The following is a 9864-nucleotide window of genomic DNA, read 5'->3' on the forward strand; positions in this document are numbered from 1 at the left end:
AGGATTTGAAGGGCCATTTGTGGTCGGATTTTGGGACTTTTGATATGTATGAACTCTTGGGCAGATAAAGAATCTATTGATGTGAATTTTATCGAATTCCGAGAAGTGGGCTCGGGGGTCGGGTTTTGGTTAATTAGGGGAGTTATGTTGTAAATTGATTATTTTCGCATCGACATCGTTCCCTTAACATATTTTGACGTTGTGATTCTGATTTTGGATAGATTCGCCGTGAGTTGAGGCCGATTCGAGGGGCAAATGCGTCACGAGTTAGAGTTTGGGCCGGATTGAGGTGAGTAATAATTTTAAATGTTGTACTGAGGGTATGAAACCCCGGATTTCACATCGTCATGCTATATTAAAGTGATGCACATGCTAGATAACGAGCGTGGGGTCGTGCACCGTTGGGGATTGTGACTTTGTCCATCCCGAATGATTGTTTTACCTCGTATTTGATTGAAAACTATTTGCTATCATCATGTTTTGGGTTGAATGTCATATTTAGGCCTCGTGTCAACTATTTGGACCCTTAGGGTATTTTTACTGTTATTTCCTCATTGTTTTTGACTTTTTTCTTGTACTCAGTCATGCTCTATTCTACTGTTTTCATAACTCAACCATGTTTACTCTGTTTTAACACAATAAATGATATTTTTGGGCTGAGCATCATGTTTTACTGTTGCCCGAGTGGCTTATGAGATTTTGACTGGGTAAGGCCGAGGGCTTGTGTTGTGAGGATACTTTTGAGTCGGGCTGCACGCCGCAGCAGTGATACACTGATTATGATTATAAGGCCGAGGGCCTGAGTTGTACGCCACGAGGTGGCTTGATATGTGGCCGAGAGCCTATTGATTATGCCACGAGATGGCTTGATATTGCACTTGGGTCGTAAGGGGCCCCTCCTGGAGTCTGTACACCCCCAGTGAGCGTGGGTATCCATTATGATATGAGATATAGCCTGAGGGGCTGGTGGTGTTCCACGTTATTGCCCGAGGGGCTGATTCTGTTGACATTATGCCCGAGGGGTGGATTTTATGTGTTTACCTATTCTAACTGCTTTCATTTAATTGTTTGATTGTTAAAAAGATGTTTTAAAGAAGCTTATTCTGAACTAATATGTCTCTATATGTTTGCATTGTTTCATAGCTTTTATTGGTTTTACACTGCTTCCTTATAGCATGTTGATGTATTTTTACGTGATTTCTTGTCGCTCAGTCTTTATTTATTATTATTACTCACTGAGTTGGAGTACTCACTTTACTCCCTGCACCGTATGTGCAGATTCAGGTGCTTTAGGTGCCGCTAGCGAATGTTGATTCTTCCAGCTCATGCGGTTTCGGAGATTCACTAGGTAGCTGCTCTGCGTTCGCAGCCCAGTGCTTCTCTCCTATCTTATTTTCTCTTATTTTAGTTATGTAATAGACTATGTAGACTCTTTCTATTTTAAATCGGTTAGTAGATTCTCATGACTGGTGACACCCCGATGTCGGGCTGTGTTGGTTTCATTCCCGCAACTTGTACTGTTTCACTACTTATTTGAGTTTTAATCATTTTAAAGACTTAAATTGTGTATTTGAATTGTTAAAAAGAATTGGGTGTTGTGTCGGTTGGCCTTGTCTTCACGAGAGGCGCCATCACGACCGGGTCTGGGTTTAGGGTCGTGACAATCTTCTAGGAAAGTGTGACATTTTGTTAAAAGAATAGTATTATAACAATGGATCGAGACAAAAAGGATAAGTTAACGTTTTATATAACTTCTCTTGTTATTCTATAGAATTGTATGCCTCATTTATTGGAATAATTTGACTAGATATACTTTGAATAATGTATTTTAAGGATTATAGAGTTGTGGAAGCTTTGAGAATGATAAATATGGAAACTGGCAATAAAAGACTAAGTTTATGTGAGAAACTGAAGAAAAATGAGAATTTCAGTTAAAGACCATGCATGACGCACCCACAGGCTCTGGCATATCCTACACAGAGGAAGGAGTTGAAGAAGCTCAAGCTCGGAACATTCTTTTTTTTGCTACGCGAGACACATAGCTTACGCGCGTAACCTACGACTAGATGCCTGAAGAAGCTACATTGCACGTAGCTTACTGGAAGGCCTACGTGAAGTGTGCAACTGAAGTTATACAACACCCGTTCTAGATGTTAACTTGAAATCTCGATGAATCAAGGAGAAAAACATTTATCCTTTCGGAAAAGGATGGGATGACGACCAACCAAGGGCATTTTTATCCATTTCTGGGACTTAACATAAGTAGATATTTTAGGCCTTTCAGGATAATTTTTACATTGAATATTTTGTGTAGCAGTTGTAGACAATAAAGTTGCATCATCGAGACTGAAAATATTACAACAATTGTAGTATTTTATTTCAAATAATTTGAGCGTACAATCTCTATGAATCCTCTGATTCTTCTTTCCAATAGCAAAAAAATGCAAGGGCCTTTGAGCTTGATCCTGAATCTATGTTTGTTGCCACGAACGATAATCTTTAATTCAACTAGCACGAACTTTGATTTAAACTCGTACTTCTTGAACCTTGATTGTCCTTCGTTTTTCAGCTTGAACTTGATTTCTTGGACTTGAACTTGATTGCTTAAGGTTTGAAACTTGTGGAGGAATTTGCAGCGTTTGATCCACGAGCACTTTCTTGCTTCTTGTTATAACTTCCGATATCTTTTCTGAGTTATGAAGAACCCTATTTATAGTTGTGGAACTGAAGTGTTGTGATGAGAACAAACTCTTTCTGACGTTTTTGTGCTTTTGGTTGAGGTCCCGGGGGCCTCGGGGTGATTTAGGGTGGTTGACAGAAAGAATGAAAATTGGAAATGGCAGCTAAAGTTACAGTCTGTTGTCATAACCGTACCTGCGACTAGGGGACCGTAGGTGGGGGCTCGCACCAAGAGTAGGACCAGCTGGAACCGCAGAAGTAGTAAGGGGAGCGCACCTGCGATAGCGCAGGTGCGGGCAGTGCATCGCAGATGCGATGTTGGCCACTTAAGTGATGACCGCAGAAGCGGTGCTCGGACCGTAGAAGCAGTTGCGTAGGAGCGAGATATGGTCCGCAGGTGTGAAAAACCTAGGTCAGAAGGTATAAAAGGATTCCTTCGCGATTTTTGAGTTGTTCTTCACCATTTAAAGTCGGTTTTGGAGCTTTTTGGGAGATTTTGAAGAGGGATTCAAGGGATAATGTCTGGAGGTAAGATTTTTTAGCCTAATGATCGATCATATGGCATTATTTCACTGATTTGGCCTAAGATTAATGGAAATTAAGGGTTAAAATTTGGGGATTAGGGTTTGGTATTGGAGACCTTGACTTGAGGATTTGAGGGGCCATTTGTGGTCTGATTTTGATACTTTTGATATGTATGAACTCGTGGGGAGATAAGGTGTCATGATCCAAACCGATGGACCGCGACGGGCACCCGGTACCTTACTCGACCGAGTACCAACGTAACGTATCTTTCTTATTACATCATCATCTACACGTAATATACGGGCCTAATAGGCCAACATAATCATTTATAAACTCAAAACATAGGCCGACAAGGCCGTACAATCTTTCACGTAACCGACATATGTCTACAAGTCTCTAAAAATACATAAATGTCATAAGCGTCGGGACAGAGTCCCGCCATGCCAAACAATACACGTCTAAATCATATTAACCAAACGAGCAACTCCAAAGCAAATGGAGCGCACCAACATCTTCCGCTGAGCTGATAGCCTACTTGGAGGGCTCTCGACCTATTTATCGAGACCTGCGAGCATGAAACGCAACATCCTCAGGCAAAAGGGACGTCAGTACGAATAATGTACCGAGTATGTAAGGCACCTAAATTAGTACATAAGAGACATGGAAGAAATATAGAGTACATGACTCAACCTGTAAGTCTGAATAACTTTGTAAATCATAAATTACTTTTAGTATCATGCATATCGTGCATAGGTACATGTTTCATAACATCATCAACCTCTGAGGGCATCCCATCATATCATATCGGCCACTGTGGGCAAAATCATCATCGTATACCAGCTGATCAGGTGGGGGTGCGTATATAACGCCATAACCTTTCCCGTATCCCATATACATATATATATACGCGTATATAACGCCGTTTGAATCATATTTACATATATACGCATATATAACGCCGTTTGAATCATATTTCAGCCACTGTGGGCAACATCATCATAATATACCAGCTGATCAGGTGGTGGTGCGTATATAACGCCGTAACCTTTTCCTATATCCCATATACATATATTTACATATATATGCATATATAACACCATCTGATCATGGGTCAATGCACATGTATGAAATGCATGAAAATTACGTAATAAAATCTTTCGGAATATCATAAGACCATTTTGCCTCTTAAGCAATATCATAAAGTAACATCTTTTCAACTTTCATATTTTTCTGAGATCCATGAACAGATGATAAAATATTATGACACATGGGAATTAAAGAACATAGGTATTTCTATTACTTCTATGAGTAGAGTCACTTATAGAATTTGTGCATTTGTAGGTTTTGTTCATATCGTATGGATCATGCCAAAAGAAAGAAGGGATAGCCTTAACATACCTGGAGTAGGGAAAAATCCATATGATGTTCTTGAGAAAAATTGCACTTGGGCTTCTGAGCCGAACTACAAATATCATGAACCAGCCCAACTAGGATGAACTCTTAACCTTTTCATGTCGATATGCAGTCCATATACTACTTCAACTGGCACTCAAGGTTTCATTGTGAAGAAGAATCGTAAAATAAGAGAGCACTTCCAAGTGGATGACTTGAAATAGAAACATTTGATAAGTATTGTGCATGGTTGAAAGTCTCGTTAGTATATAGGTCATTTAACAATTCTATGACATGATATTCTTTATTAAATGGAATGGCTCACATTTTAAGACTTTGCCAAACCACACATCATCATTTCTTGCCACGTAATATAATCACTCTAAGAGTCATTTTAATTAATTCTCGTATGGCTGCCACGTGGGGGTGGGGTGGGATTTTAATCTTATCCCAAACTCATTAGTTAATTAGGTAATATTTCGTTATCCGATAATTAACTAATTACCCACATAATTAAGAATTATCTCAAAATTGTTAAAATACTACTTACTTTTATCATACCTTATACACCGTACTATCTTGGCCATGTGGTACCTTATATTGTACTAGTTCATAAATACCGTGTATTTTAGCTCGGGCCGTATTTTATCCCAAAATGCCAAACTTTGACAAAATTCGTTTTCTTAGACTTGCTCCCCCTTTCACCTTCATGAATTTACTCATCACTTATAATCCTTATAATCTCCAAATAATCTTTTCCTTGGACTGATGTCAATTACCTTACGACAAATTCAACGTACAACACTACAGGGTGCAACATCGTCATAATGCAGTACTGCGGGACGTGACATCTCATTTCCGGGCTCTCATTAATTTATTTATGGCGTATTTTCATGTACGAAAATATGGGGTGTAACATCATTCCCCCTTTGGAACATTCGTCCTCGAATGTTGACTAATGTGCTTATCATTCTCATATCTCATAGCTCTTGCGAATACTTTAGTAGTCCTTTTGTCATCTAGGCAACTATTCTGTGAATAAGTTCAAAGGCCAGGGCATTCCCCCCTTTAGGCCTCTTTCCCACGCCATGACTTGTGTTCGAAATCCTTCCAATCTCGTAACTGCTACTACCTTCCATTATTTAGTTTCTACGACACTGACCTTGTAAGTATGCCTATGCGACTCTCTTCTCCTTTTTCCTCCAGCTTTTAGCCAATCCTGAAGTTCTTCGCTTGGTATTTTGTTGAACTTACGAATACTGCTATATCTTATTTTATAGACCTGGTTATCCATTCGTATGACTTTACTGCATTTACATAGGTCATATTATACCATAACACTTACCTCGATTTCTCGTTACTGAGGTCTGTCGCACCTCCTTTTTACCGCGCTCGCGGGGCGCGTGGGGAGTTTTCTCCAATTGAAGGACAGTCGAAACGGGATTTATTTAATTATTTCAGAGTCGCCACCTGGGAATTTTAAGGCGTCCCAAGTCACCAATTTTAATCCCTGAATCGAGGAGAATATGACTCTGTTTATTATTCTGCGAACCAGAAATCCTGAGTAAGGAATTCTGTTAATCCGGAAGAAGGTGTTAGGCATTTCCGAATTCCGTGGTTCTAGCACGGTCGCTTAACTGTTTTTATTATTGGCTTAATTATCTTGATTTTATTAAATACATTTTTGTTACGTGATTTTTCTACCGCTTTTACTTATTGTGATTAAGGACCCTTCTTTGAATCGAATTACGCGTACGTATATTCGTGTTATAAATTTAAAAATGCGGAATTGTGTCACGCGTACGTGTACACAATAACTTTTGATAATATATTTATTAAGCAATCATTTTTTCGAAATTGTGTCGAATCAAGAATATTTGTTTTTCTTAAATAGTGAACCGCACATCTCGGGTTTTTATGAAATTAATTTAACGTCCTCGAAGAAATCCCTTATATTAAATATTCATTCGAAATTGCGCGTACGCATAATTCGAATTGTTTTTATTGGTATAATCAGATTACGCGATCGTATCCCTAATCACACCAAATATTCTTAATGGTATTATGAATTTTTCCACAAATTGTTTGTTGTATCTACACATTTTATATAAAAATACTGAGAAATTCATATTCAAGGGATGTCTTTAAATTCTTTTAAAAAAATTCACAATTTATTAAATATTGCTCGTTGACTATAATTTCCGAGTATTAATTATGTTTATCCCAAGACTATTCAAATTCAAAGTAAAATAAGAACATGATTAATACTATCCTTCACAAATACAACATATACATACACCAAAGGATGAATGCCATATGAAACTCACAAAAATAATTTATGAAGGGAAGAAGTATTTTTGAACAATTTTTATTTTATTTTATTTTAATTAATGCAAATTCTACTTGTAGACACCGGATTTTTGACCCTCCCCGAGAATTTTCACATTTTTAGCGTGAATATGTGAAATTGGGTCTAGTATAGCTATTTTTACTATTTTTACTTTATTTCGTTGCAAAAAGAAAAATTACAAAAAATATATATATAAATTTTAGTTTATGTATTTCTCATAAGCTTGAAAAATACAAAAAAAAAATAGTACCTTATTTTGTACTTTACATAATTTCGAAAATTACCAAAAAATGTAGTTCTAATAATGTTTTATAGTCATTTTAACTATGAAAAATACAAAAAATATTACTTCATATTTTATCTTAATATTTAAAAAAAACGAAAATTACAAAAAAATAGTTTTATTAATATTTTGTAGCTATTTTAAATCTTGAAAAATATTTAAAAAGATATAGTTTTGTTTAAATACTAGTCTTATTTTTGGTAGTTATTTTGCTTACATAGGACTAGTTAAGCAACGTTTTCTTATTCTCAGATCCGAGAAAAAGAATAAATATTCGGGTTCAAACTTACCCGCTTTTAGGCCTAATTTTCGGACCTAGCCCATAATAATCAGAGTCCGCCACACGTGGGGAACACGGACGGAATCCCATACACGGGGAACCCCACCACGCGTGGGGAACACAAGCCTCGAACCCCACCACGCGTGGGGCTCATTTTTCTGGGCAAACCCATTACAAAACACACGGACAAAACATTTTGAAGGGGCGGATTTTTTGGGGAAATTTTGGACGGACAGGATTTTGGAAAACACTGTACATCTATCTTCTTCCTCAAAGAGAAGAAGAAGAAGCAAAAAACCTACGGTGAAAAAACAAAACAAGCCCATCGTGGAACCTCCATCGCCACCACCCAAACCACCTCCGGCCACCAACCCCACGTCCACCACCCGACCACCAGTCAAGCAGCAGCTGCATCGCCCAAACACCATCTGCCTCACCAGTAAAACCACCAGTCTCATTGACTACTCCCTCCGTCGACCCACTATCGCAACCAAACAGGTCCGTCGACCACCCCAAAGCCACTATCAACAACCCAAACCAGTCGACCCCCGTCAACAAACACCCAAAACCCTGCTGCCCGTTACCATACTCCACCATCGTCGTCGCTGTCCGTCGCCCACGTCCAAACACCAAGCAAAACCAGTCGCAAACTCTCCCCCTAACGCTTGAACACCACCGGACACCCCCGACCGGAGCTGCTCCCCCATTTTCAGCTTTGCTGCATTTCCGAGCAGCTGTTTCTGCATGCCTTCACCGTCGTCGCACTCCCCCGTCGATAACAACCCACTTCCAGCTTCCCCACAACCACTGCTGCTCGTCGTTCAGCCCCATCGACCATCCTAGCCCAGTTCCCTCCATCTCGTCACCTTGGTTATTCCCCGTCGATAGCCCAGTTCCCCGTCGATAGCCCAGTTCCCTCCGCAGCAACCAAACAATCCTTGGTTGTTGACAGTTGTGGGTCCGAGCTTTCTATTTCCATAGAGGTCGTCTTTGGTTCATCGAGGTCTGGTACGTCGAGGTGTTTGTCCGAGGTTCCGTCGTTGTTCTTCATTCAGTGAGGTCCGACTTGAGTTCCGTCGGAGTCGTGTTTGTCGCCCTGAGTTTGCCGAGGTTCAAAGGTTAGTAAACCTCAATGTATTAGATAAAGAAACGCTATTTTAAATGTTCGAAGATGTAATATAGAAATTGGTATGATAACTTTCTGCTTATGTTTCACCGTATGCATTTTGGTTCATCTTTGTGTTATGTTATTCTTGTTTACTTGATGTCATTTGATTTAGTTGTATTAGGAGGTCTAGGACATAGTTTGACGTTGATTCGTTTTTCCCTTCGTTTTCTTAGTTTATTTGGACAAAATTAGTATTAGTACCTGTTGTTACTACGCCCGAAACACTCATGCGCTTAACTTCTTTTATTAAACTTTTAACAAGTTATGAGATTTTAGTTGTAAAGAAGCGGTAAGGTTTAGTATGGTTAAAGGCGTAAAAATGACATCCTTTTAAAATAAAAATAATAATTAAAAAAAACGAGGCAAGCTTCGCAAAAAATAAAAATGTACATATTGCGGAGCCTTCGCAAAAAATGTATATATTAAAATACTTAGATTCCGGGACGGGCCATTTAGCAAATTTCACGGCCCTACCAAAAAATAATAATGCGCTAGTTGCTTTAGGCGCGCCTTTAATAATGTTATCTCCCTAAACTCAGGTGCACATTTATGTGACCCAAATCCAAATCTCAACGAAATCGAAATGTGTCTCTAATCACGGGTACATTGACTGTGACGTGGTTTGAGATGCATTTCCATGACGTTGCAAAATTTTTTTTTTTTAAAAAAAACTATAAATGAGATGAGCCTCGCCGAATAAAAAACACAAATTGCGGGGCCCTTAGTAAATACTTGTTTAAAATTACTTAGAATTCAGGAGTGTCGTTTAGCGAATTTCACGGCTTCCGCAAAATAATAACGCGATAGTCTTTTTAGGCGCGTGTTTAATAATTTACTTTCTTAAGCTCGGGTGTGCATTTCATGCGACCCAAATCGAAATCTCAAAACATCAAATAAAATGCGTTCCGGATTATGGGTGCATTTCATGTGACGCAGTCCAAAGACGTGTTTTAAATGATGTTCACATTCTTTTAAAATAATAATTATAAAAGCGGTAAAAAGTTAAAATTTGCACATAAGTTCATATTTGTATAAAATCAGATAATCAAGCCGAATATGACAGTTGAGCGACCGTGCTAGAACCACGGAACTCGGGAATGCCTAACACCTTCTCCCGGGTTAACAGAATTCCTTATCCGGATTTTTGGTACGCAGACTGTAGTATAGAGTCATTCTTTTCCTCGATT

This window comes from Nicotiana tabacum, chromosome 18 (genome assembly GCF_000715075.1).
Source record: "Nicotiana tabacum cultivar K326 chromosome 18, ASM71507v2, whole genome shotgun sequence".
Taxonomy (NCBI): domain Eukaryota; kingdom Viridiplantae; phylum Streptophyta; class Magnoliopsida; order Solanales; family Solanaceae; genus Nicotiana; species Nicotiana tabacum.